The sequence below is a fragment of the Lutzomyia longipalpis genome, chromosome 1 (assembly GCF_024334085.1).
Source record: "Lutzomyia longipalpis isolate SR_M1_2022 chromosome 1, ASM2433408v1".
In the NCBI taxonomy this organism is placed as follows: Eukaryota; Metazoa; Arthropoda; class Insecta; order Diptera; family Psychodidae; genus Lutzomyia; species Lutzomyia longipalpis.
Window position 1 is genome coordinate 26,576,159 of NC_074707.1, and position 22,046 is coordinate 26,598,204.

At 32.8% G+C, this 22,046-nt stretch overlaps 1 protein-coding gene across 1 annotated transcript in view; it reads right to left on the reverse strand.

The window, feature by feature from the left end:
* The window catches only part of LOC129797492 (YTH domain-containing family protein 3), a 149,289-nt gene that overhangs the window by 71,134 nt on the left and 56,109 nt on the right, over positions 1-22,046 (reverse strand). The gene's annotated exons all lie outside the window — the stretch shown is intronic.

Genomic DNA, 22,046 nt, shown 5'->3' on the forward strand with positions numbered 1-22,046 from the left:
AAGCAGTAGGCTAGTCACTATATTGTATGTTACTCTTTCCAGTTCTACAAATGGAAGAAAGAAATACTCAAGCACGCATTATCCTAATGGGTGGCATGGACAAAGGCATCACGGAAATTAAATGTATACTCAATGATGGAATATCCCAAAGAGCGGCAATGTCTGTTGAACACCAGACAGAATCAACACAATCAAGTGAAATATAGAAATTCATCAAATATACAACCACGTATTTTGTGGCAACTCCCAGTACAATATATTGCCACAATATAGCACAAAATCTACTCAACGATATTACGTGGGGATTGTAAACAGTCACTTTTTTCACGTATAGATGAGAGAAAAATCTCCTCAGATTATTTATATGATAATCTTCAATATACTCCCAACATTATTAGGGGATAGAACAAATACAAGCCCGAAAAAGGAAAATGTGAAGTGGAAAGATTTTATATACAGAAAGGCAATATTTTTCAATTTTCTGGAGCTTTCACGTTATTCAACCGTCTGACATTTGGTTCTTGAGAGTCAAATATTTTTCAGAAAAAAATATTCAAGTATGATGGATAAAGAAAATAATGTAACAAATGTTAAGTATGTACTGTTTTTTTATATTGTATTATCTACTAAATTCTCCCTAATTTACATAAATTCACCCACAGTTCAAAGTTATAGAACTGCTTTATTGTGAAAAGGTTGCGATCTATGTAGGAATTGAGCGAGCACGATATGAGCTATCCGTTAAAATAAAATAAAACAGGAATAGAATAAGTAATATTTTTTGCCATAAAAATTGGCTTAATCATCTTACTATCGCCAAACTATGAATACATTGATTTAATTAAATTTAATCTTTTTAAAAGTTGATGGAAAAATTAATTCTCTGTACTCCGGAAATATACATACTTACATATATCTTACTTATCCTACTAAACTTTAAATCATTCAATAAGACCACGAATTTTATTTGGTTGATATAGATTAAATAATTGATCCACTTATAAATTAACACGTGGTACCTTTTTAATTTCCTCCCATTTTCAAAGGTTTTTGGGTCGATTGACCCATGTGGGACTATCGGTACAATATACCTACCGTATAAATATATTTTTACACTGCTTTTAGGAGCGGTTCACTCAACCTATTCTCGAATCTCATTGAGAAGAAAAATTAACAATTTGTGTTAAGATATTTTTTATCATTGAGCTATTTCATTGTGTGTGAATAAAATCAGTCGCTTCTTCTCGGCTCAATATGCAAAATTTGATATACATAATACTTATAGACATAGAAGATGGTACATGGTACCTTGGGAGGCCATCCGAACGAATATTGTTCTGAGTACCATGGAAATTATCTTAAGAAAGCTTTCCTTGATAGGCAAACTCAGGGTATACTTACTTTCATCGTTCGAAAGGGTATCTGCACGTCTTATTCTCGTGTCCTTGCAAGTATGTGGTGGAAGGAAGGAAACTATTGATCAACAAATTAGGTTCCAGTACATATCTTGAACTTCGACTTTCTTCATGCATCGTAAACTCTAAATTTAATTATATAGACTCCGTTGACAAAGTCTCATACTGCAAATGGTCTTTGATGTTTGAACCAACATAAACCTTAAACAAGTTTACTATTTGCTTAGGATGATTTTGAGCACAATCTCTCTTTTCCTACAGGCATATGAACCTCTACATCGAATTTGACCATTTTTAGTTTTAATAATGATGGACAATTAGATAAATACTTTACTATATTTGAAAGGGTTGAAAGGACAGGAAACAAAAGTTGCCACAAAGACGAATTGTGTATATTTACAAACAAATATGTATCTTTGCAGAGGAGTAGAATGATAACTTCGAATAATCTTAGTTTTGTAAGATAATTTAATTTTTCCTTCAGCCACACAAGGGCCATGGAATTTTTTCTTTCATTTTTTAGTTGTAATTTATTTCAATTATTTTTATTTTATTTTTAATATAGAATGATTGCAATCAACGAAATAATTAAAGAAATGAGTCTCAATAATTTTTGAAAATTTTACGACAACAACGGACCAACGGATATCTATAAGGCCAAGCGAGATACATAAAAATCTCTATTACGTGATTTTCGTCAATTGACTGATTTAAGATTTCTTAATGATATTCTTTTGGAGCTCAAAATCTATCGCTGTTATAATGATTAAAACCGAATAGCAATTCGGACCTCCACAAGTCCGAATTGAGCCGATTTTTTTTCATTTAGAGCGTTGTCATTTGTCTTTCCAATTTAATGAAATATCAACTACTAATCCAAATATCACATATTATCCAGGTTTTCGTTAGTGGCAGACCACTTCTTACCTAAAAATTCTACCACTCTACAAGAACCCCGATGCTGCGAGATTGTATAGCAAGTCGGGAATACAATCATTTAATCTAGAGTATGAAATTGATTAAAATTTATTTTTTTTAAATGATCATTCGGCACAAACATTCAAATCAAATGTACGAAATATTAGTTAGGTACATCATTCTGTTGTTTGTGTATCTATCATTAGGAATAATACTATAGATAACAGATATACGCCTAAAAATATACATACATAATTCAAAGTTAATCAGGTAAATAATTCATGTTTCTCTGTTCACCATCTGCTTCCATCATATTGTATATTTATTACCATGTTTCACGTTGGCACAAATAGCAATTTTGAATGATATTTTTTTATCAATTGCAGCCCCGACTATATCAATCACAGATTTTTTTTCCATATTCAGCACCACTTCTGCTATTCATAGCTAATTTATGGGTGTATACTAAAAAAAAATGCGGTTTTAATGGGCCACCAGTGGCAACATTCTCGATGTTGCAGTGTAAATAAAACTAAACAGAAAATGAATATTTTCATTTACGATCGCAAAAATGCAAATTGAGCTGCATAATTTAAAAACTTGCAGAAATAGAGTCCTCGTGCGTAGAGAAAAGTATTATAGAAATTTATTAGTGAGAATGGAAAAATTACTGATAAAACATTGAACATACAGATCGAACAGTTAAACTATAAAGAACAAATAGATGAAAGAAATATTATTTTACTAGCAACTGCTTTCTCTCTACCATAACATCTAACATTCATATAATGTCATATAATTTTTGTCGATCATCTCCCCAAATATATAATCAGTTTGGAAATTTGCAAATAACCACACAATTACAATTACAGGTAGGTACCCAACTCAATCTCTTAATAAACGCTATAATTAAAATATGAAAATTAATTGATTTTCAATTGCGTTAAGTTCTCACATAACATCTAATAAATACAATACTGCTCAATATCAGTCCATTAAATTATAAATTACGAGGTAAATTGTCGCTTCGCTCCAATTTACCTCGCCCCGCTTCGCGGGGATTTGTTGCGCTTCGCGCAAATTTTATATAGAGAAAATAATTGAGATGAAAAAAGTCCAATAGAAAATGTATTCGTTGGTAACAATCGCCTGGTATCAGTAGTCTCTGTACCAAATTTCATCACGATCGGACCAACGGTGTAGAAATGCATAGCTGAACAGACACCATATTTTTGAGAGACCTTTCTTTATTATATAGATGGGCCACGCAAAAACCTCCAACAGATATTTCAAAGGGAAAAAGTGAATTTCACACAACATTTTTGGCGCAAAATTCAAAAAGTAGTCAAAAAAGCGTGATTTTTATATTGGGGCTATGTGAAGGGGGGCTCTGGGGGGAAAATTAATGCCGTTGGTAAAAACCGCCTGGTATCAGTAGTCTCTGTACCAAATTTCATCACGATCGGACCAACGGTGTAGAAATGCATAGCTGAACAGACACCATATTTTTGAGAGACCTTTCTTTATTATATAGATGGGCCACACAAAAAATCTCCAACAGATATTGCAAAGGGAAAAAGTGAATTTCACACAACATTTATGGCGCCGAATTCAAAAAGTAGTCAAAAAAGCGTGATTTTTATATGGGGGCTATGTGAAGGGGGGCTCTGGGGGGAAAATGAATGCCGTTGGTAAAAACCGCCTGGTATCAGTAGTCTCTGTACCAAATTTCATCACGATCGGACCAACGGTGTAGAAATGCATAGCTGAACAGACACCATATTTTTGAGAGACCTTTCTTTATTATATAGATTTCCAATCGTAGCTCCTTTTAGTAATTATCTTCGCTGTTTGCGATAGCAAAGTTTTCGAGCTTCTACCGTAACAAATTAAAAAGTGGAAAACAGATTCTTTTGTTATATACAAAAGCAAAACCCCTGTTTCCATCTTTTTCCTACACTTTCATCTTTTGTGTTATGTATAAAAGTAAGTCTTAGATACCCATGTACCAATTTTTTTTAAATGTTGAGTCAAATAATGTAAGTCGCGAAATATTTTGGTATCAAAACACACAATAAAATAATATATGTACATGTTTGTAGGTATACTACCTGATTGCTATAAATATAAGAGTGAATTTTATACCTCTGTATACAGTGGGACCCCAGTACAACGACCACTCGGATGTACTCTTCTCATTATTTTCAATGCGCGAGAGTAGTATAACCAAGCGGTCGTTGTACTGGGGTCCCACTGTATTGTTCTCGTATGTTAGACTCGTTAGACTACAAAATCTTTATCTTTTGAAAAATGCGCTTATTTTTGAACACCCAGTATATTGATTACCTTTTAAAACTCCACATCGTGTTATTTTTTCAAGTTTTCAGAAAATAGCATGTGTTATTAAAAAACCGAGGATTTTTAGGGAATATTAGCGGGATCCTAAAAAAGATGTATGAGTATTTTGAAGCCACTTGTGAACCTCAAAAATATATAAAATTCATTCAAAAATTCACAAAAATGCATGAATTTTATATGGGGGCTACTTGAAGGGAGGATCGGAGGGAAAAATTATTATAGCCATTTTAAATCGACTGATATAATGAGCCTTTGTATCAAATTTCATCATGATCAGGCAAACGTTGTAGGAATGCATTGTTATGCATACGACGCGATTATACGGATTATACCAACAAACAGACCTTTCTTTATTAGGTATATAGATATAGAAGATAGATAATTATTTGGCATAGAAATTAAATTAATTTGTATGAAAACTACACAAAAAACTGCCCAACTTTATTATTGTATAACTAAAAATATGTATTGCGCATTGAAAATATTAATTAATGTAATTTTATAATTTTGGAAGTTAAAATGAATTAATTCATACATAATTTACCATCGACAGTGTAATCAGCACGTTCCATTTTGAAAATTTTAATCTAATGAATGATTTGTTGTGAGTGTGAGTGTGAGTGGCTGTCGAAGCCATCGCATAAACATGCATTGAATAGCATAATGAGTTTTACCCATCATATATGTATTTACCATTTGAATTCATCATCAATAAATGGGTGACGAAATGTATGGTGCCCCATACCTTTACAACCCTCATATTATCTAGTGAAAGAGTGCTGAAATAAAATGAGGAACATGTGTACAGTATACAAAAGTCTTTTGCATTGCTTCATGGAGTCACTTTAATTAATCTTGTCTAGAATCTAATCAGCTGCTGCTTTGAATGACTCAAGTGGTTCAAGGGTTAAAGCACCTAACCCAGAGACGTTTTGTTGCAGAACAGAGAAATTTTCCACATCGTAACGGTTATACATACGTAACGTACATAATCTAATGTGATTAGCACATCCATGGAATGTACAATGGAAGTTCGCGTGCCCTTTTGATAATTACTTTTAGAAATGGCGGAGGTGATGTTGAGGAACATGTGTGAGATAGATATGTTAAATAATTACACAATTCACTACCCCGTGAGACATAACATCCCACTCCAAGCTTGTATCTCAGCAATGTAATTTATTAAGGTGCGAATGAGTCCCCTTCTCACGGGAGCAAACGTGAAAAGCGAAGAATCATGCATAGATGATCACATTCCAAGTACATATACTTAATTTATACATAATAGTAGCATATTTCCGTATAATATGGTAGGGAAAAGGATGAGAAGAAAACCTATGCGATAGAAAAATTGATTTTAAGCAAATTAAAATGTTTTGAAAAATAATTATTAATATGAATTGTACACGAGCGGTTTAGTTTGGAAATTTGTCGAAATTAATTAAAAATTTATAATACATATGTTAATATTATAAGTTCTTAAATAACGTTCACCTTGCTAATTCAACTACCTATATTCACATGCGATCATTCTATTCAGGTAAATGTTGTCAAGTTGCAGTACAATCAGGCATGCAAGCACATCAAACGTAGACTGCCTGTCCTATTTAGAATAAGTATTAAGCAATGTGCTGTAATTAAATTAAGAAAGTCACAAATTCACATTGTCCTATCTTGAATGCGTGAAAATTCCAACATACAAGAATGAAATTGAATATGCAATTCTCGCAGCATTTTCAGCATTTCTCATTCCATAGTATGGCGATGAAGAAAACGGAATCAACAATTGCTTGGTGCGCCAAGAGAATGCCATAAGTTTACTGCCACAAGCTTTTGCGGAAAGTTTGACTTCTGCTATGTATTACATGTGCGATGGGTGACGAGTTAAATTGTTCATAGAACTTATGTTTCCAATTTGCAGCATCAGATTTCCACATTGCTTCCGAATTGTAAATATTCCATCTGGGTGTCTTCTGCATTCAGCTGGAATTTTGAGAATTTTCCCACCCATAGAATTCCTCAAAAGTAAGATATATGTTTCTAAACTTCTATTGTTCTTTTTACCTCTACGTTAAGTACTTATTTAGGAGACAATTTTTTGTTGGTGACCCTCGATTGAAGGTTTTATTAATCTACGTGACAGTAATTGACTTTTCCTTTCTCTATTCCTTCGCCATTTCACATTTAAGTTTGAAACTATTTATGAGTAAAATAAAAGCAACTTATTACAAACAATAATTTAATATTTATATACCTATTGCAAAGGTATATGTATGTAGAAACAATCTTTTATTACAGAATACATTTTCCTGATTTCAGTGGTCTGAACACCCAATCCATTTAGTTGTCATTCGAAGTGGGAGAATGAGTAAATTGCTTAATGTCCTATGGGATCTTGTCCGAGTCCGACATGGTCATTCGGATTTGCTGTGGGTTAGCAAAAGTGGATAGGCGGGGGTAAATGAAAGACATGGTGTAGTCGGCTTGAACTCAATTGTGTGCATAATAACTGTGAGCTGTCGTATTGGGGGTGGTGGAAGTGCTGGAACGTTTCTCGATGTTATCGAGCTTAAAAGTCAATTAAAAGCCTCTCCCTTGACGGACACCTCCCGAAAACACAATATGTTTAATCGCTTCTCTGCCATAAATTAATTTCAACCTAAATCCATGTTTAGCTCACAAACATAGTTTAGGGAACATAGAACTCTGGTCCCTATAGCTAAATTCACAAACCCTTTCCAATCCCATCCTTCAAGAGATGCAACCAGTGACAGAAAATTGGTTTTGAATCTATTGAACCGAATGAATTGTGGACGACCGACAAGCACTTTCAGACTTTTATAATAGGTAGGTACATAAAGTCAAGAATTAGATATGAAACTTTTCAGATTTACGGAAAATCATCTATGATTGACTTTTCTATTGTTTAATATAATATTATGTATGTATATTAGTAAATTTTTGTGGTAGAGAAATTCTATGCAAACAATTGTGTTTTAATGAACTCCATTTGCCAATATTTGCTTGAGTTTCATAGCAAATTCGTATAGAATTAGTAATGAAGGAGTGCTAATAGAATTTTGGTGAACTTCTTCCGTTGAGTACAATTTTCTGCTTTTCAACGCCTTCAGTCATTTGCAGAATCCTCCCTCAATACCCTTCACTTAATATTTTATGAGCTCATCCCAATGATTTCGCACATCAATTGAGTGCTGGCGATCAAAGTTTTTATATACACCACCTTCAGTGTGCCTTCATCTCAATTTCACCAAATTTCCGTCTATTTTTCTTGTCACTTTAGTTCTATGAGAAAATCTGATTCCTTTTCATGTGAAATATTCGATTCAATCTACTCACATCTCCTTTCTTTAGTGGAAGAATATCCATCGGTATTATGCAGCATTATTCCAAGAGCACTTCCGACGACGTTGCTACAATTAATTCACTCCATTGTGGCTGATATATTTATCATGTCATTTTGAAAATCTGAATGTTAATTTAAAAGGAAGAAAATGTAAAATCTATCTCGATATTTACCTAAACCTATATGTGGAGGTTTTTTTATAATTTCTTAAATCTTATTCCTAAATTGATCTATTATCCTTAAAGAAGCTTCAGGAATATTTTTTTTATTAATTATTTCTATCTCATTCTTCAAAATAATATGACATTGTTAAATGGATTTTTTGTGACAGTAAAGGTGGATTTGTGGTGATCATTAAATCGACCTTTTCCGCAAGTATTAAAAAAGCACGTAGCAACTTTTTTTGTTCTCCCCTGTTAATCATTTTAATTGGTTTTTGTGCATCCATCTCTGCACAAGAAAATTGAAAAGTTTCTTATCCACAACGAAACTTCACACCATGACTGAAAAAGTTTTCATATACGGATCGGAATGATGAGAAGGAAATTTCTCTTGCCACCAGTAATTATTAAATACCGCTTAACACCATTTTGTACTAAGGAAATGACTGTAAAGAATTATAATCAAGTTTCTCTCAGTCAAACATAGATATGGCGGCATATTGTATTATTAACAAATAGTTTAGTTTTTTTTTACGAAGTTTTACCTTTCGAAAGAGTGCTTTTTATGTAAATATTTTATTTTATTATAAGGATCAAACTCAAATTATTTTAATATTTTTAATAATCTCAATTTGTATACTTAAAAAAACGAAATTAATGTACAATAACAATTTATTAATGAGTAAACTATCAATACAAAATTGAAAATTTCAATATTTTATCACTAAATAATGTATTGCATTATCATCTTTATAATACTGGATAAAATAGCTAACGTTATCAAAAACAGAACTCTCAATCTCTTTGAGAAATCTTATTTTACTCATAAAATGGCTTAAATTCATTAACTTTCATTTTTTACATATAATACTTGAGTATGCAATAATTATAATTATTATTCTTTATTTTCATTCCTATTCATTACATTGTTTTTCTACCAATTCAATTTGCATTATAAATGTAGCTTTTTCGGAAGATTACTCTCCAGGGGAACGCGATGAGGATAGGTAGTAATAAAATGATATGGAAGCAGCACAACTTCTCCCAAAAAAAAAAAACAAACTGTGAGAAACCCATACATTTTCTGATTGAGCTTACTCAAACTCAATAGCACATTGCATGGCTTCGGAAAGTGGGGGAACAGTAAATCAAATCGATACAACACCCTTTGTCACCGCCACAATTGAATCGACAAAGAGATCAATAAATTGTACAGCTATCAGTATATTCTCCTGATGATTCTATATAAAGCCATGTCGATGAATATCGTACACTATATATAGAATGATATTTAAGAAATTCCACTTTGACGTCAGTGAACGAGCTAGAAGGTTTGAGTGAATGAAAATATGTGTAAAATTCAATGACGTACATACATATATATTAGTTACGTATAGTTACCGATATGTAGTATTGTGAGCGTTTTCTGTGTAATTCAAGAAAACGTCGCTAGATTTTTTACAGGAATTTAGATATAAATATATGCTATATGAGAATAAAAGTATTAGGTAGGTTTTATTTTATAGGGGAATTTATGCAATATCCTTAGTGAGTGAACTTATAGCAATGCATCTTTCTGCGATTCACATTTCATATAGACATAGAAAATGTTACAATACTGTAACCACTATAATTTCAGTTTTTTCTTCAGAACAATGTGCATATCACAAATTAAAATAAAATAAAATAAATTGGTACATGTCGTCATGCATAACTTAGGAGGATAATATTGCTAATAATTCGAATATAAATTGCTTTTTAAAATTTTCTGAGAAATGCTCTACTATTTATATGTATACAATTTATACACACCATTTATTGTATTACACAAATTGTCATCCACAACCCTACTACCCCACCACATTACTTTATTGCAAATGTGATGGCGGTGGCACTAAAAAAGAGCTTCAAAATTTATCAACTGCCAACCATAATTCAGTGACAGAAGCACAAATATTTGCTGTACGTGGCACAAAAGGGTTGTCACATAAGCTCTAGAGGCAAGTTTTATTATTTCACTTACTATTAAGAGAAGGAAGATATAATTCTAGTATATATTTATATAATATACAATACAACATACCTTTAAAGAAAAGTTTTCGTAAGATGTTGTTGATCAATAAAATTTTCCAATTGAATCAATTTATATGAGTACAGTGGGACCCCAGTACAACGACCACTCGGATGTACTCTTCACACTCATTATTTTCAATGCGCGAGAGTAGCTCAACCAAGTGGTCGTTGTACTGGGGTCCCACTGTATGTATATTATATGTTTATATGAGTAAGTGAAATAAATAAAGTTATGAAAGTTTTCTTCAGAAATGCGGACAAGTGGCGAAATAATGTATGTATGATCATAAACGAATGGTCGTCTCTGAGGGGGTTTCAGAATGTAAATAATGTTATCTTGAATTTCACACTTTACAGCTCTTTGTAAGGGTTCTCTATTTTCTCTTCCAAAACATTTCGATACACATCCTTTCATACACCAATTCTCCGCAAGCTCAAATCCCGAATGTGCTTTTCTTTAAAGTACATATACCATTCTCCGAGACTTTATTCATGTATCTGAAATATCTAGTGGAATTCGTTCAATATTTGGGGAGTCTATTGTTCAGAAAGTTTGTTGTATACATACATACATATACATACATATATCACACATAAGCATACATATATAAGTAGTAGAAATCGTGAATCAGACTTACGTTTGGATACCGACAAAGTAGAAAAACTTGGGATATTTTGTGGGATAAAAGTGAAGAGAGCTTGAATTCTCGCACACACAGCCCCTTAGCATCAGATTTCATCCATTTATTCAACCCCTCTATACTGCGCTTCGTGTCCTACCGTCAATCCCTCTTCAGTAGCATCATTCTCGCTCTACAGAACGCACCATTTGAATTTAATTCCCCAATAAGCTGTATAAAAATTCATTGGTATTTTTTTTTCTCTCCATTCTTCTTCAATTTAGATTAAAATCATTGGCTGAAATGTGTGTTCGTCAGAGCTGACGCTGACGCAGAGCAAGGGAATAGCAAAGCGAGCAAAGCCAACCCGAGGAGAGGCACGAAAAATTCTTTAGTGTCACCTTTCGTAAAGAATTCAATTATTTTGCATTTGAACAAATTGTGAAGAAGCTCCCTTATATCTAACACTTTTTTTTCTCAAGTCCTTTGCTCTCAAGTTTTTTTTTTGTGCTGGGTTTCTAGTGCTCCGAAAGAAAATCTCTTAGAAGAGATATTATAGTATGGGCCCGGTAATTAATTTGTAGTGATACGATAGACAGCAAAAAAGTGGTCATAGGTCGAACATCAATAACGAATTGATTATACCTGGTGATGAATATAGCTATGATGCTGACAGTATCTCACACTTGGCTGTGTGTTAAGTTAAAATGTTTTCCCAGTTAATAAATCAAATTTGACAGATTTATCTGTTCATCCACCTACATGAACAGCACATACTGTGTTAGACTATAAGTATCGATCATCTCATGCTCTGAATCGTATACACATCGTACCAATCTCAGACTCACTCCGTTTCCTATCATCTTGAGGGGCTAATAAATTACAGATATTTTTGCATCATTGATTAACTCATTGTTGCATATGCAGTTATATGTTATTACTAAAATAACTGCTCAAACCAAAATAAATGCTCAAAGTACATAATCATCAATGTTAAAAAGAATATTGCATACATATATGTACATACAATTATTTAATGTTAGGATTAATTTGAAGTTACAAAAAAATATATAAATCGTATTTGGAAATTGTATTTGGAAGTGGATAACCTTTTGTTATGGATTCACTCACTTTCAGCTCAGACCAACGACAAATGACTGCCTCGAACCCAAGAGGTTTCTGGGTCACGGTTCTAGAGTGATTTGCCTTTGCGTCCTTCCATGCCTTTTGGATGTGTCAAGAAATCTCTTTCAATCGACATAGACATGGGCTTCTGCCTGTCGCTCTGTGGGCTGTGTGATGTTCTGGGAGTGGATGCCACTTAGAGACACGCATAAATATCCACTAAACACAGTAATTATGAGATTTGCGAATGGGTGTTGGTTGCGAAGGATTAAAGACGTGGTTTAATGGTAGAGAGTCAAATTTGATGGGTCTCATGTTTGTGGGTGAATTATAAATTATTCCTTTGTGCTCATACATGACCTGTTTTGAGCAATTTATGGAAATTAATTCTATATTTTAACCCACGATTAATATCCATGGACTCAAACTTAAAACTTACCACTGCTGCCTGCCTTCCTACAACCCTTTTAGAATTTGTGTTTTGTGGGATGAAACTTTCAGCGCAGTCCCGCATCTTCACAAAACGTAATCTCATATTCTGCAATACATCACACGCGGTAAAGCGAGTGTTTTTAGTATAATTCTGCCGATACAATGTGTAATATAAACATATATAATACAGTTATCACATTTCCAACTTTATATATACTGTGATATCCCTGGGAAGATTTCATGGAGGATGGGGCTTTTGGTTAAACATTAGGGATAGTTTAGTTCCATGAAGGAGCATTTGTCTTCATTCCAACTCTACATGCGTATACCCTGACATGCCATCCGGAGTGATATCTCTTGTAGAAATGAATGTATTGTGACGATAGATGGTTACACTGTCCTACGAAATTTGTATTATGATGTCACTATGGGTCCGATTTACTGTTCTCAAGTTTAGCATTTTGGCAAATGATGAGCATACCAGGAGTGACACTGAAGTTGGAGTGGATACCATCGGGACGACACATCAGGTCCACCTGCTTCCCTATCACAGCACTTCACTAGGAGTAAAATATAAACTCACTGAGGTGCCTAACAATGGCGATTGAACAGTTAATCATGGTCTGAAGCGTCATCATTAATTTAACTAATAACACTTTTGTCTCCAGCTCATCCATAAAGCTTGTCTTTTGTATAAAGCTTCGTATTTTCACCTGGCAGAGCCCTGGAAATGGCTTTCTTGTCTCAGGCCCAAAGAAAGATCCATATTGCAAATGTTTTATCTATAGATTTTGACATTCATGTCATGTACAAAATTTTAACAGCATAGATCAAGGTGAAAATTCTTGCGACAATACGATGGGCTCGAATATGTATAATTCACTCTATAATTGAATTTGCGAATGGCATGTCGTTTTCGGCGTTTTGAGTATGTCCGGAAAGAGCCAACGAGGAAATTGTTATTAAGGAAGTTTCTTGTGTTTGAGCTTTTCAGTAAATTATTTCCTAATTATTTTCTAATTACTTTTGAGGCTGTTCATTGGCATTGAGACGAGATCATTAATTAAATTAAAGTTTTTCATGGTAAGATAAATAATTAATAAAGTTTCTCCATGTCGAATAGCTATATAGCTTTTTTAGTGTGATTTTCTCTCCTTTATATGATAAAACAAATAAATTTTAGAAATCAATAAAAGGGTTACCAGAATCCCAGTCAATCATATTCCTATAGAAAAGTCGTTTCTGAATTTATCTGTCACGGAAGTGTATTTGAGTAGAAGATTTATAAAAACGGACAGGGATTCTATTACTTTGTATACTATCTAATAAAGAATACCAGAGATTCCCTTAATTGTTATGTGAATAGTGACAATGTAGATAGGTGTTGGTGTCAGGTCAGTTCCTTGTAGAAAATTTAGCATCGACTCTACAATGACTTTACACAAAGACACAAAATCTATTTCAGCGATACATCAATTATTATTATTATTATTATTATTATTATGATTAATTTTTCTTATTACTATAAAATACATTTAATAAATACCTACGTTTTCTCATTTATATCGTGTTTGTTGTATCAAAAGACATATTTACCCCAATGCTGAATCACAATAAAGTTAGAATAATAATGTGAATACACTTTCTATCCTTCCGTCATCCACATTTAAAGGGAGTTGAAATTTAAAATTCAACAACTGGAAAATCCAAATAAATGACCGTACATTTCTTGATTTTCTTTATGTTCGACTACTACGGAATAAATACATAGTGTACATATTCAAATTTACCGAATACATAATGTTATATATTCTATTCTTTTCGGCCCAGACCTTCGGCTAAAGAAACGCATCTTATACAATCGAAGGGAAATTTTCTTATCCAATATACAATAAATCTCAACCCAATAAATTATTTCTGTTTATTGAAGTGTCATCGAGATACTGAAGTCCTTTCATTCTTGATTTTCTGTAAAACATAGTCCGTTGGTTACTGAAGCCTTTTGTTAAATAAATATTTTATCGATCTTATCCCAAAAACATGTTAATTTTTTTTATAGATGTTATGGGTATATTTTTGCATATTTAATTTTCAGAGCACACAAAATGTAATTTAGTAATGACTACTTATGTACTTCTGATTTTTGAATATTACTGAATACATATTAATAACATTTTAATTTAATCACATTGAGCATAAGCGGTTTCTTTCGTAATATTTGTGATACACACAATGGTTAATTTTTCCTAAAGTCTGAAGCACTTCCAGTTTTATATATAGTACGGTAAGATGTGAAAAAAACTCATTTTGCCTCTCATCAAGACGCTTATAGTGGAGCAAACATTAATCTTCATGAGAGTATTGCACGCCTTCGCATCACATCTAATAAGGCAGGAAGTCCATTCGAAGAGAGCTAAAGCACAATAGTTCCTTGTGAGAAAATATTTTGATAAATGATGTGGAAATTCAACAAATTCCCGTGTAATTGAAATTTGTTTGCGCGCACTTGAATTAATCTACCAACGTCATGGAACCCGCACTTAAGTTTGTGGAGGAAAATTTTTAATAATAAAGAAAACGTAGGGTTTACTATCATAATGTACTGCTGAGCTTTTAATTTTCTAGAGATTTTCTCGGCACTTGTGTTTTACTTTCTTATTTTCTCTTCAGATGCTTACATAGAAGCGATGCAAGTACATAAGTTGTAGTTATAAATTCATCTAAAAGCCAAGATATAGCATAAAATCAACTGTTAATTTTGCATTTATACATATTTGTGTGGGTAGGTACCATTAAAAAAAATAAAATGAAGAATTTTGTTTCAGACTTGGTATGAGTACGAAAGAATTACAACAAAAAAAAAAAGGTTCTCTTACAAAAATCCATTTCCTATCCCTCTGACCGTGGTATAAGTTATAGAAATAAATTAAAAACTAATAAATGAGGTGTAGTATAGACTATTGAGACATACCTACTAGTTTTATAAAATGATTGGTCTACTAAGAGAAAAATGACAAACATATTCTATTCTTAGTTTCTCTTCATTTTACTCATTTTTTTACCATTGTCAAGAACTTTGCATCAAGTTTTAACTATGCATTTTGTTGCCTTGAATACTGAAAAATCGGAGAAATGCACAAATGAATATTTATAAAGTTTCAACTTTTTGCAGCTCTACTTTTAGTTTTATTCTACAAAGTATCTGTTATTTGTGAAGCATTAGTTCCCAAGAAACATTTCATATGAATAATGCATGTAATCAATGAGATATTTTAGGAAAAGATTCTTCTACTATTCGAAACTTACATGGAAATACAAAAACAAATTGCTTAATTAAATTTAAAACATAAAGGCATATAAACAAAATGACAAACAAAAAAATAAAAGACTAACAACAATTTTTACCCTTGTCCCGCTTATCCAATAGGAGACATCAAGCATCCAATCAATGATTTTAATTAATTGAATTAAACTTTTAATATCTACATGACATTGTCAATCATTTACCGCACGTTAACCAAACCGGCCAAACTATACATCAGATGCATACATATGTATAGTGTTTTTCATGTAAACTAAAGAGCAATAATTTTTCTGAAGAATTTTTTTATATAAAAAATTACACCTTAGAGATGAATTCAAAATTTTGAAATCTAATAAAGTTTAGGTATATAACTTTTTCATCATACGTATATGTATGTATCTAGTGACAGTAGTGACACTTTTAAAATGTACATTGCCTGGATTATATTAATACTTTTAAGAGCATTATTTGAAACACAACAGCCTCTTTATTCTATGCTTATAGAAAATTCGACAATTTAAACCTACTTTAGTAGTAAAATATCCTTGGTAAATACGAAAAAGGAATATAATTCAATTTATTTGCACATAAGCACAATCGATTTCACCATGGATTTGATGTGAACTTTATTGAACTAGACATACATATGTATACGGGGATTGAATACCCAAGATACGTCTTTGTGGGTGTGCCCATATAGGAAGTGCGAATGAATGGTGGACATTTCATTACTCAGCATCCCTATCTGGATCCGGCATTTAGGCATCATACTGTGATTTTGGGTGAAAGAAGTAGAAAATGTAGCATTATTGTAATTGAAGTTTGTGTCAATTGCAAACAAGCAGGAAAATTGTTCGTCCCATACATTATATTGGATGGAAAGTTGAATACCAATAAAGAAGGATGGGCCATAGTATAATATGTTCTATTCGTTCTATTGCAACCCATCGCACTAACACTTCCTTTCCAATTAAATTAATGATTCGGAAAAATGATAGGAAATGGGTGATAAATATTGATTTTCAGCAAAGCTGGAAAAGTTTAATGAAGTTGTGAAAATATAGGCCATTTCATGTCAATTTCTCAATTATCTGTGTCAGAGAGCCGACGATTTTCGTTATTCACAATGTTGGTACAATTAATTACATAAATTGCTAGGTACTATATAATTAATTGAACTGATACTTATAGATTTGTCTATTGCCACAAATCACAATGATAACATGCACTACACATGCATAAGTACCTATGTATGTAATACAAGTGACTTATCTTATTAAGTAGTTGAAACTCTCATTGATTTTGGTAAGAATCGCCTGGTATCAGTAGCCTCTGTGCCAAATTTCATTGTGATTGGTCAAATGGTGTAGATTTGTATAGCTGTACAGATACGATTACCAACAAACAGACCTTTCTCTACTATGTAGAGAAGATATGTACAGTACATACATACATACATAATATTACAATTAACTTTTAAAACGTAGCATTCAATATAAAAGTTTATTTTATGTAATTTAATTAAACTTGCCACAAAAACAAATATTATTAAAATAATTAGTGGTACCTATACCTATTCGATAATTATTCGTTGGTAAAAGCTGTAGACACAAAAATTCGTAAATGGAAAATCGTTTATGGTAAAAATTGCAAATAATGCAAATAACTTTAAAATGTAAGCGCATACAGATATTGTAGAAAATTATTGTAAAATTAATTATTGTAATAACTCATAGTTTGGTCTTGAACTGAGTGCATTAAGCACAATACTAAAATTTTCCTTATTCACTTCATTTTTAAATTGATTCTTTTTTCTATTAAGAATTAAGGAAAGTAAGTTTTTTTTTAGTATCTAATGTTTTTAAAATGAATTCTGAACAGCGTTTTATAAAGAACTAGTCAACCAGAGCCCCCATTCACGCGTGAGTGAATTGTATTTGATGTTGTATATAGGGAAGCGTATATCAGTGGGAGGGGGAGGAATAGTAGAGTACCCCGAAAAATTCTTTAGAATAAATAACCCGTTATCTGCCCTCCAGCACGTAATAAATTGGAAATAATACATTTTTCTGCGGGGGCGCTAGAAAGGGGTGAAGGGGCGGAATCCCACATAGCGCTTGGAGCTTGTATTGACCTCCTCTACCCCCATACCAAATTTCATCAAGATCGGCCGAGCCGTTTTGGTGGAGTTCATGTACCACAGACAGACAGACAAACCGACTTTTCAGATTTAAGATTCCCGTTGCTTGTACTTGGTATTACATAAAATGAAATGTTTATGTATAGGGGAGACCGGGGTTAAAAAAGTCACTTGAAGGTTTAGAAAAAGCTCAAAATATCATATTTCCCAAATAGATAACGCGAAATGTATAGCTCATTTCTATAGGAAATTTACTGCTCTATAAATCTTTCTCAGATCATTTTGTTCTAACTAGCATAGGAAATATGATATTTCAGGCTTATTCCAAACACTTAAGTGACTTTATTAGCCCCGGTCTTCCCTAGTATATAATTTTAATTTTACATAAATAACCAACATATATTTAACAACTATATTTTACGCAAACTCAAACCGAAATTGTTCCTCTCGAGTCTTTTGCAGAATTATTTTCACAAAATTCTTGGAAATACAACCAAAAAGTTTAATGCCAAGCAATTTTCCGCATTGTTTTGGCATTTTTTACGTTTACGGTGTATAGCATTTGTGAAGCACCTCATTCATCTTTCACAGTTTTCTACAAGAATTTCAAAAATGACGCAATTCGTAATTTTCCCTATACGAACTTATGTATTGCTCACATGCCTTATACACCATATATTAGGTAGGTACATAATAATAATACAAGGGTAGAAATAAAACAAATTCAGGACATCATCGTGTATGTAGAGCTGTTGCATAAGCATCAAGAGGAGTCGAGTCGTCTGCATGGATAAATGATCGCATCATCAGTATTCTATGAAGCAATCTGTACACTACCATGGATGAGTGCACCAAATCTCCGGATGAGAACGCGTCACAAAATTTGTCTATACCTCTTTGTCAAAATACTCGTGTAACTGAAAACGACTATTCACCCGCGTTCTCCTTTGACTTATTTTTATGCCGAATATTCGCAGCATGGTATATTCTTGAATATTTTTGAATAAAATATTACGTACCAAACCAGTTTATTCAACTTTTCGAGATTACACAAGAACTGTGATGGAAAACTATAGTGAAACAACTCATTCCAAAAGTATGAGAAAATATCACCAAAGTTCTTGGTAAGAATTCTGTTTGCACCATGGAAAGGATCACAAAAATCCGACAAAATACACAAAATTGTAGAAGTTTTCATTTTAAACACCATGTTAAAATATTTTTGATATTTCTCAAATGTAAATCTCATAAGCGTTATCACAAATGCACATATTTTTTACCAAATTGTGTCAAAGAAAATGATTCCTCCAAAACCAATGCTTTGATATTATGTGTGTAGTGTATTATTGATAATAAATTTAAGGCTACACCAATGATAGGTTTTCATTTTGATTGACATCCCATTATTCAAATTTGATATAGAGAGCATATATTATGAAAAACACGAAGAACACGTATTTAATTGAATTCTATCTCCAGCCTATTTTTACTCAAAATATTCCTAGATACGTCAACGCAGATAATACTATTGAACTCATTCAGCTTAGAGGACCTAACACTTTTTACCTACGCAGAGGATCAAAATGGTCACCGTATTCAACACAATTAAAGGGCCAAATATTAATTGTTTTGTTAATTGTAGATCTGCTTATCGAATGAGGATCGAAAGTTTAATTAATTCTTAATCTATTCCAAGTATTTTTGCACTCAATTTCTAAATAATTAACCAAAAAAAAATTATAATGAAAAAAAGATGCGTAGAAAAAATGCAAAACTGCCCTTTAAAATCAAATTTTTGCTACAGTTTTGCCGATTTTCTTAATGCGCCTGAATAATCATTTTTGTTCAGTTCAGACTAATAATTTTCATCGAGGAAAAGTTAACAAGAGCTCCTAATTTGGAAAATACGGGGATACATAACCCCAAAAAGCTGCCAAAAATGTATTTTCGTCCTCCGCTTATAATTTCGACTTTGACCTTAATTATTTTTTAAAAAGAAAAATATTTTCCGGATTTTCCTTCGTCTAACTTGAAGTAATTGAAATTCCCTAAACATAGACGTGATAATTATCACGATAGGTCCAATACATTTTAATTTATGACTATTTAAAAACTCGAAATAGCCACGTTGTCCACATAAATCCTCTAAGCGTTAATATAATACATTTAAAAAAATCGGTGAAAAATTATTCACAACACGATGCTTATTCTATTGTTATAAACTTTTAGTATATTATAGAATTAATTGCAGTAAAATTCTCACTTTGGTCTTTTCAAAAAATCGCAGTTATTTAAAACATTTTTTAAAAGCTTCAATATCTTAATACATAAGATACATGTACATATATAAAGCTGATATGTTTCTTTGGCTGTGGCACATGAACTCCTCTGAAACGACTGGGCCGATCTTGATGAAGCCCCAACGTCTTTTTCTAGAGCCCCCCACAGAAAAATTGATTTTTTTTCCATTTTCTACCTACGGAAGGGTCAGACAACGGGATTCTTTTCTTTTAAAAATTTTTCATGGGAGTTTGCGCACACATGATTGGTAGTTTGGATTGACTAGTTAAAAAAATATATGACTGCTTGTCATAAAACTACGTCCTGCCACAGTAATCTTTACGGTTTTTTTATTTAGTTAAGTAATTTGTTTTTTTTTTGTCTCCCTAACTTATATATCAAAGTCCCGTTCGATGATAATTATATCACTGAAAAAGACAAACTGAAATAGGAAGAGCTAAAATTTAATTAGCTGTGGAATTTCAATTTCAGTGGGAGCTGAATTAGTAAATTAGCTGGTTTTTACAGTCTATCCACACAAAACAGTGTCCTTAATTTAATGAGGAATCTAATAACTTTTCTATATTTTGTATCTCAGAATAGATTTTACAAGAAACCATCTCTTAATACTGCAACACAATCATTTTATTGTTATGCCGAAAAATCGAAAAATCTATCAATAATCACAAAAAAATATTAGTGTTATTTTGAAATTTATTTAAATAAAATACCCATAACTTGTGCTTCAAGCATTTCTTATATTGCAAATTGGTTGGTATTTTATATTTTATAAGGATACTAGTCAACCCGAGCCCCCAATCACGTGTGAGCAATCACCATTTTAAGCTATAAAAGGGGGATGAATAATACGGTACCCCGAGAAATTCTAAAAATAAAAAAATCCCGTTATCTGACCCTTCAACAGGTAGAAAATGGGAAAAAATCGATTTTTCTGTGGGGGCGCTATAACGGGGGGTTGGGGCGGAATCCCATATAGCGCTTGCAACTCGTATTGACCCCCTCTACCCCCATACCAAATTTCATCAAAATCGGCCCAGCCGTTTAGGAGGATTTCATGTGCCACAAACAGACAGACTTTTCAGCTTTATATATTAAAAAAACTAGTCAACCCGAGCCCCCAATCATGTGTGAGCAAACTCCATTTTAAGCTATAAAAGGGGGCGTATATTAGTAGGGGGGATGAATAATACGGTACCCCGAAAAATTCTAAAAATAAAAAATTCCCGTTATCTGACCCTTTAACAGGTAGAAAATGGGAAAAAATCAATTTTTCTGTGGGGGCGCTATAAAGGGGGGTTGGGGCGGAATCCCATATAGCGCTTGCAACTCGTATTGACCCCCTCTACCCCCCTACCAAATTTCATCAAGATCGGCCCAGCCGTTTCGGAGGAGTTCATGTGCCACAGACAGACAAACAAACATTTTCAGCTTTATATATTAAGATTTACACAAAGAAATATTTTCGATGTAGCCCATCTAGTCTATCTATATATGTAATAAAGAAAAGTTTGTTTGTTGGTAATCGCGTCTGGACAGTAATACAAATCTACACCGGTTTTGGCCGTTTTCATTTTTCCCCTAATCCCCCCTTCAGGTAGCCCCCATATAAATCTCATGCATTTTTTGCGAATTTTTGAATTTGGCGCCCGAAATGTTGTATGAAAATGATTTCTTCTCTTTGCAATTTTTTTGAGATTTAAGTGGCTCCATGTACCCATAATTAGTTGGTATACCACAATCGTGGCATACCAAGTATTGTAATCATCGGAAAAACCGACCACCTCAGATCGGGCTCAAACTTGGTATGAGCACGTTTTAGACTTCCCACATTACGA